At 64.2% G+C, this 6,069-nt stretch overlaps 1 long non-coding RNA gene across 2 annotated transcripts; it reads right to left on the reverse strand.

Moving 5' to 3' along the window:
- Nucleotides 1-258: 258 nt before the first annotated feature.
- LOC137456566 (uncharacterized) lies at nt 259-2,278 on the reverse strand. Of its 2 annotated transcripts, XR_010991050.1 has the most exons (5): nt 1,864-2,278; nt 1,657-1,787; nt 1,291-1,532; nt 911-1,179; nt 259-630 (listed from the first exon to the last, which is right to left on the reverse strand). It is a non-coding gene; the product is annotated as an uncharacterized lncRNA (long non-coding RNA). The 2 variants fall into 2 exon arrangements; XR_010991049.1 differs by having other exon boundaries at nt 1,657-2,278.
- Between the last annotated feature and the right edge of the window lie 3,791 nt (nt 2,279-6,069).

Here is a 6,069-nt window from a genome sequence, read left to right on the forward strand (position 1 = left end):
GCCGAGCCGAGCCGCGCCGCCGAGCCGAGCCGCGCCGCCGAGCCGAGCCGCGCCGCCGAGCCGAGCCGAGCCGCCGAGCCGAGCCGCCGAGCCGAGCCGAGCCGCCGAGCCGAGCCGAGCCGCCGAGCCGAGCCGCGCCGCCGAGCCGAGCCGCGCCGCCGAGCCGAGCCGCGCCGCCGAGCCGAGCCGCGCCGCCGAGCCGAGCCGCGCCGCCGAGCCGAGCCGCCCTTTTAGGGGAAGAAAACCCTCTCGTTTGCCTGAGAGCGCCGAGGCGACTCGCCCCGAGACTATAAATCCAACTACAATCCTCTCCTCTCTATAGAGATATTCAGGAATGGTATTCATTGCGACGGTAAAGAGGCTCTGAAGTTACCCCCCCCCCCACCGGATCTCCTCTCTGAGATGCAAGTGATGCCGGAACGGAAAAGCGATTTGCGCGTAGAGCAAAGCCAATTTTGGCAACGTACCTACCAAAGGGGAATCGATTGAAAGCGGCGGACTTACGCTGAGCGGTCGGGGGGGCGTCTCTTGCCGCCGCGCGTGGGAAGCGCCCCGCCGGCCTCCGCTCGGCAGGTTTTCCGTTCCGAGAAAAACCAACCCAACGCCGAAACCGGTGAGTGTTCAAAAACCCTACAACGCAAAGGAAAATCCGTGAGCTGTTGTGTACTAGAGATACGCACTGTAAGTTTACGTCTTTCAGAACCCCATGCAGCGCATTTCAAAGCCTCTTTTCAGACAAATTAATACCAGACTGCTGCGCCTAGTTAAACAGCAGAGCTATGAAGTTGCAAGAGAGGGGTGTCAGGGTTAGCTGGCCTCTTAGGGATTTTAATCCCCTCCGAGAACGTGCAAGCGTTTCAAACGAGCTGCTACGTAAGAACCCCCGAGAGCGGCAGAGGCTGGCGCTTACCTGGAAGGGAGCCCGAGGAAACCGGGAAGAATCTGAGCGAGGAGCTGAGCCCCGCCAAGCCTCCAACGTGCCGGTTCCTTCCGCCTCGCCTCGGGGAGCCCCGCGCCGGTTCCGTCCGGTTCCGTTCGCCTCGGTTCGCCTCTCCTCGTCTCGGGGGGCCCCGCGGGTGAGCTGCCGCGGGGAGTTTGAGTCGCCGCCGGCTGAGGCGAGGAAAAATCTTTTCCTTCGCTGAAAGCGCTATGCCGACTCACCCTAAAACTGAAACTTTCCTGTTTACATGGATAGTAAAGAAGAGGGTCAATTGCTATATGAAAACCTTTGCAGTCTCCCCCATTGGAATGCTTAGTGGAACCCCCTGGTTCCACCCCGAGGGCTCTTACCTGTGGCAGCGATTTGCCTTTCTCCCTTGTGGGACGCCCCCTTAGGGCTTACACGTTACCCCTTTCCCTTGCCAGCAGTCCTTTTCCTGCCTGAAGGCTCTTGTCTCTTCCTGGGGTGATCTGACTGAGTTAAAAGAGCTCTGCCTGAGAAGCCTCTAAGGGGGCGCCCGGAGAGGTCCTGCGCCTCGGCGGGCCCCGCGGCCCGACGGAGAGGGGTCCCGCCGCGGTCCTCGGAAACCGATCTGGGGGAAAAGAAGAACGCCACGGCTCGGGTAACTGCCGGAGTTCTATAGGGCTCGCTACAGCCCTGGACGGCTGTGGGATCTCTCCTAAAGGTCTTGGAGCCGAGCGGTTTCACAAACTCACCTTACTTCTGTGAAAGAGGAGGTTGGACTATTTCCCAGAAGTCTGCTGCACGTTTTCCTGGTTTCTGCAGATAGTTTTCCTCCTTTTCTTACCAGCGACTTATGTGAAGTCTTAGGGCTTTTAATCCCCTCCTAGAACATTCAGGCGTATCGAACCTTCAGAGCACCTACACGGGAACCGCGGACAGCGACAGAGGCTGGCACTAACCTGGTGCGGAGCTCAGCCGGACGAAGGGAACCCACGGAAGCTAAAGGAAGACGAGCTGAGAGCAGACCTCGGCGGAGCCGGCTGGCGCCCGGGGGAGCCGAGCCCCGGCGCGCCTGGTGAGAGGCAGCCCGGCTGGGCGGAGCCGCCGTCTGTTCGGGGGAAGGAAATCCTCCGGCTTCACAGAGAGCCGAGCCGACTCGCCCTAAGACTGCCAATCTCTCCTGTTCATATAGGTAGTCAGGACTGGCACTAAGTGCCAGGTAACAAGGCTCTGAACTCACCCCCGCTGCGTCTCTTCCGTTACACGCAAAGGCTGCTAGCAGGTAGAAGCCGATTGCAAGCAGAGCAAAGCAGTTTGAAAACAGAACTACGAAATGGGTCTCAAGGAATTAAAGAGGGGGAACCCTCCTCAGTGTGTGTTGTGGGGGGGGATCCTTTGTTTCTTTTGCCTTTATTCTTTGTCCTGAGGTTTCTTTGGGTTTTGGTCTCTTTAATTTGAATGGAAGTAACCTCTGAGGAGAGCCCAGCGAAGCCTCCCCCCACACACAGGGGTGAGAATCCCCTACCTGGTCAGTGCTGCCCCCGCTCTTAAGGGGCCTGCTAGCATCTAAGGTGGATCTGGGGGTATCAAAGGGGAATTCGGGCACACAGAGAGGTATATGGGGAGGCTCTGGAGGGGCTCCAAAAGGACCTTTCAGTTGGATCCAACTGAGGCCACCGCCACCAAGCCACGCCCCCCAAACTGAGGCCGCCGCCAAGCCAGCCCCCCCACCCACCCAAACACATAGGCCGCCGGCAAGACAAGCAACCCCCCCACCCCCCCCCCCAGCAACAGAAGCTGCCGCCAAGCCAGCCAAACCCCCACGCCAGCAACAGAAGCTGCCGCCGCCAAGCCGGCCACCCCCCAACCCCCCCCAAACCACAGAGGGCGCCACCACCAAGCCAGCCACCCCCAACCCCCACCCAATAACAGAGGCCGCCGCCAAACCAGCCACGCATCCCACCCACCCCAGTCACAACAGAGGCCGCCGCCACCAAGCCAGTCCACCCCCCTCCCAACACAGGCCACCGCCGCCAAGCCAGCCCCCCCCCCCCAACCACAGAGGCCACCGCCGCCAAGCCAGCCCCCCCCCAACCACAGAGGCCACCGCCGCCAAGCCAAGCCAGCCCCCCCCCACGGCCCACCCAGTAACAGAGGCCGCTGCCAAAAAGCCAGCCACCCCCACACACCCAAAAACATGGGCTGCTGCCAAATCAGCCACCACCCCTATCCCCCACCCAACAACAGAGGCCGCTGCCAAGGCAGCCACGCATCCCACTCCCCGCCCAACAGAGGCCGCTGCTGCCAAGCCAGCCAAACCCCCAACCAACAAAAAATGCTGCTGCCGCCAGGCAGCCAGCCCACCACCCCATAACAGAGGCCGCTGCTGCCAAGCCAGCCACCCCCCCACCCACCCAACGCCAACAGAGGCCGCCGCCAAAAAGCCAGCCACCACCCCCAACCACATAGGCCGCCGCCGCCAAGACAGCCAACCCCCCACTCCCCCACCCAATAACAGAGGCTGCCGCCAAACCAGCCACGCATCCCACCCCTCCCACCCAATAACAGAGGCCACCACCGCCAAGCCAGCCACCCCCCCACTCCACCACCCAATAACAGGGGCCGCCGCCAAGCCAAGCCAGCCCCCACCCCACGGCCCACCCAGTAACAGAGGCCACTGCCAAAAAGCCAGCCACCCCCCTACCCACCCACAACCAACAGAGGCCACCGCCAAAAAGCCAGCCACCCCCCCAACCAACCACAGAGGCTGCTGCCGCCAAGCCAGCCAACCCCCCCCCACCCCAGCAACAGAAGCTGCCGCTGCCGCACCAGCCACCCCTCAACCCCCCCAAACCACAGAGGGCACCGCCACCACGCCAGCCACCCCCCCAACCCCCACCCAATAACAGATGCTGACACCAAACCAGCCACGCATCCCACCCACCCCAGTCACAACAGAGGCCGCCGCCGCGCCAGCCACAGCCCCCCCACCCAGCCACATAGGCCGCCGCCAAGACAAGCAACGACCCCATACCCCCCAGCAACAGAAGCTGCCGCCAAGCCAGCGACGCATCCCACCCCAGCAACAGAAGCTGCTGCCACCAAGCCAGCCATCCCCTAACCCCCCCAAAAAACAGAGGCCGCTGCCACCAAGCCAGCAAATTGCCCCACACCCCCCAGCAACAGAAGCTGCCGCCACCAAGCCGGCCATCCACTAACCCCCCCAAAAACCAGAGGGCGCCACCACCACGCCAGCCACCCCCCCAACCCCCACCCAATAACAGAGGCCGCCGCCAAACCAGCCACGCATCCCACCCACCCCAGTCACAGAGGCCGCCGCCACCAAGCCAGTCCCCCCACACCCAACACAGGCCACCACCGCCAAGCCAGTCCCCCCCCCCCAACCACAGAGGGCACAGCCACCAAGCCAAGCCAGCACCCCCCCACGGCCCACCCAGTAACAGAGGCCGCCGCCAAAAAGCCAGCCACCCCACACACACCCAAAAACATGGGCTGCCACCAAACCAGCCAACACCCCTACCCCGTACCCAACAACAGAGGCCGCTGCCAAGGCAGCCACGCATCCCACCCCCCGCCCAACAGAGGCCGCGGCTGCCAAGCCAGCCAAACCCCCAACCAACAACAGACGCTGCCGCCGCCAAGGCAGCCGGCCCACCACTCCATAACAGAGGCCGTCGCTGCAAAGCCAGCCACCCCCCCACCCACCCAACGCCGACAGAGGCTGCCGCCAAAAAGCCAGCCACCCCCCCCAACCACAGAGGACGCTGCCGCCAAGCCAGCAAATCCCCTCATGCCCCCCAGCAACAGAAGCTGCCGCCAAGCCAGCCAACCCCCCCACCCCAGCAACAGAAGCGGATGCTGCCAAGCCAGGCAGCCCCCAAGCCCCCCAAAACACAGAGGCCGCCGCCACCAAGTCAGCCACAGCCCCCCCACCCAACCACATAGGCCGCCGCCGCCAAGACAGACACCCCCCCACTCCTCCACACCCCCACCCAATAACAGGGGCCGCCGCCAAGCCAAGCCAGCCCCCCCCCACGGCCCACCCAGTAACAGAGGCCACTGCCAAAAAGCCAGCCACCCCCCCCAACCAACCACATAGGCCGCTGCCACCAAGCCAGCCAACCCCCACACCACCCCAGCAACAGAAGCTGCCGCTGCTGCACCAGCCACCCCTCAACCCCCCCAAACCACAGAGGGCGCTGCCACCATGCCAGCCACCCCCCCAACCCCCACCCAATAACAGAGGCCGCCACCAAACCAGCCACGCATCCCACCCACCCCAGTCACAGCAGAGGCCGCCGCCACCAAGCCAGACACAGCCCCCGCACCCAGCCACACAGGCCGCCGCCAAGACAAGCAACCACCCCATGCCCCCCAGGAACAGAAGCTGCCGCCGCCAAGCCGGCCACCCACTAACCCCCCCAAAAAACAGAGGGCGCTGCCACCAAGCCTGCCCCCCAAACTCCCACCCAATAACAATGGCCGCCGCCAAACCAGCCACACATCCCACCCACCCACCCCAGTCACAACAGAGGCCACCGCCACCAAGCCAAGCCAGCACCCCCCCACGGCCCACCCAGTAACAGAGGCAACCGCCAAAAAGCCAGCCACCCCCCACACACCCAAACACATGGGCTGCCACCAAACCAGCCAACACCCCTACCCCCCACCCAACAACAGAGGCCGCTGCCAAGGCAGCCACGCATCCCACCCCCCACCCAACAGAGGCTGCCGCTGCCAAGCCAGCCAAACCCCCAACCAACAACAGACGCTGCCGCCGCCAAGGCAGCCTGGCCACCACCCCATAACAGAGGCCGTCGCTGCCAAGCCAGCCACCCCCCCACCCACCCAACGCCAACAGAGGCCGCCGCCAAAAAGCCAGCCACCCCCCCAACCACAGAGGACGCTGCCGCCAAGCCAGCAAATCCCCTCATGCCCCCCAGCAACAGAAGCTGCCGCCGCCGCGCCAGCCACCCCCCAACCCCCCCAAACCACAGAGGGTGCCGCCACCATGCCAGCCACCCCCCCAACCCCCACCCAATAACAGAGGCCGCCGCCAAACCAGCCACGCATCCCACCCACCCCAGTCACAACAGAGGCCGCTGCCACCAAGCCAGTCCCCCCCCCCTCCCAACACAGGCCAC

Source organism: Melanerpes formicivorus, unplaced genomic scaffold, assembly GCF_026170545.1.
Source record: "Melanerpes formicivorus ecotype bairdi unplaced genomic scaffold, bMelFor1.0.p_v2 SCAF_130, whole genome shotgun sequence".
Taxonomy (NCBI): domain Eukaryota; kingdom Metazoa; phylum Chordata; class Aves; order Piciformes; family Picidae; genus Melanerpes; species Melanerpes formicivorus.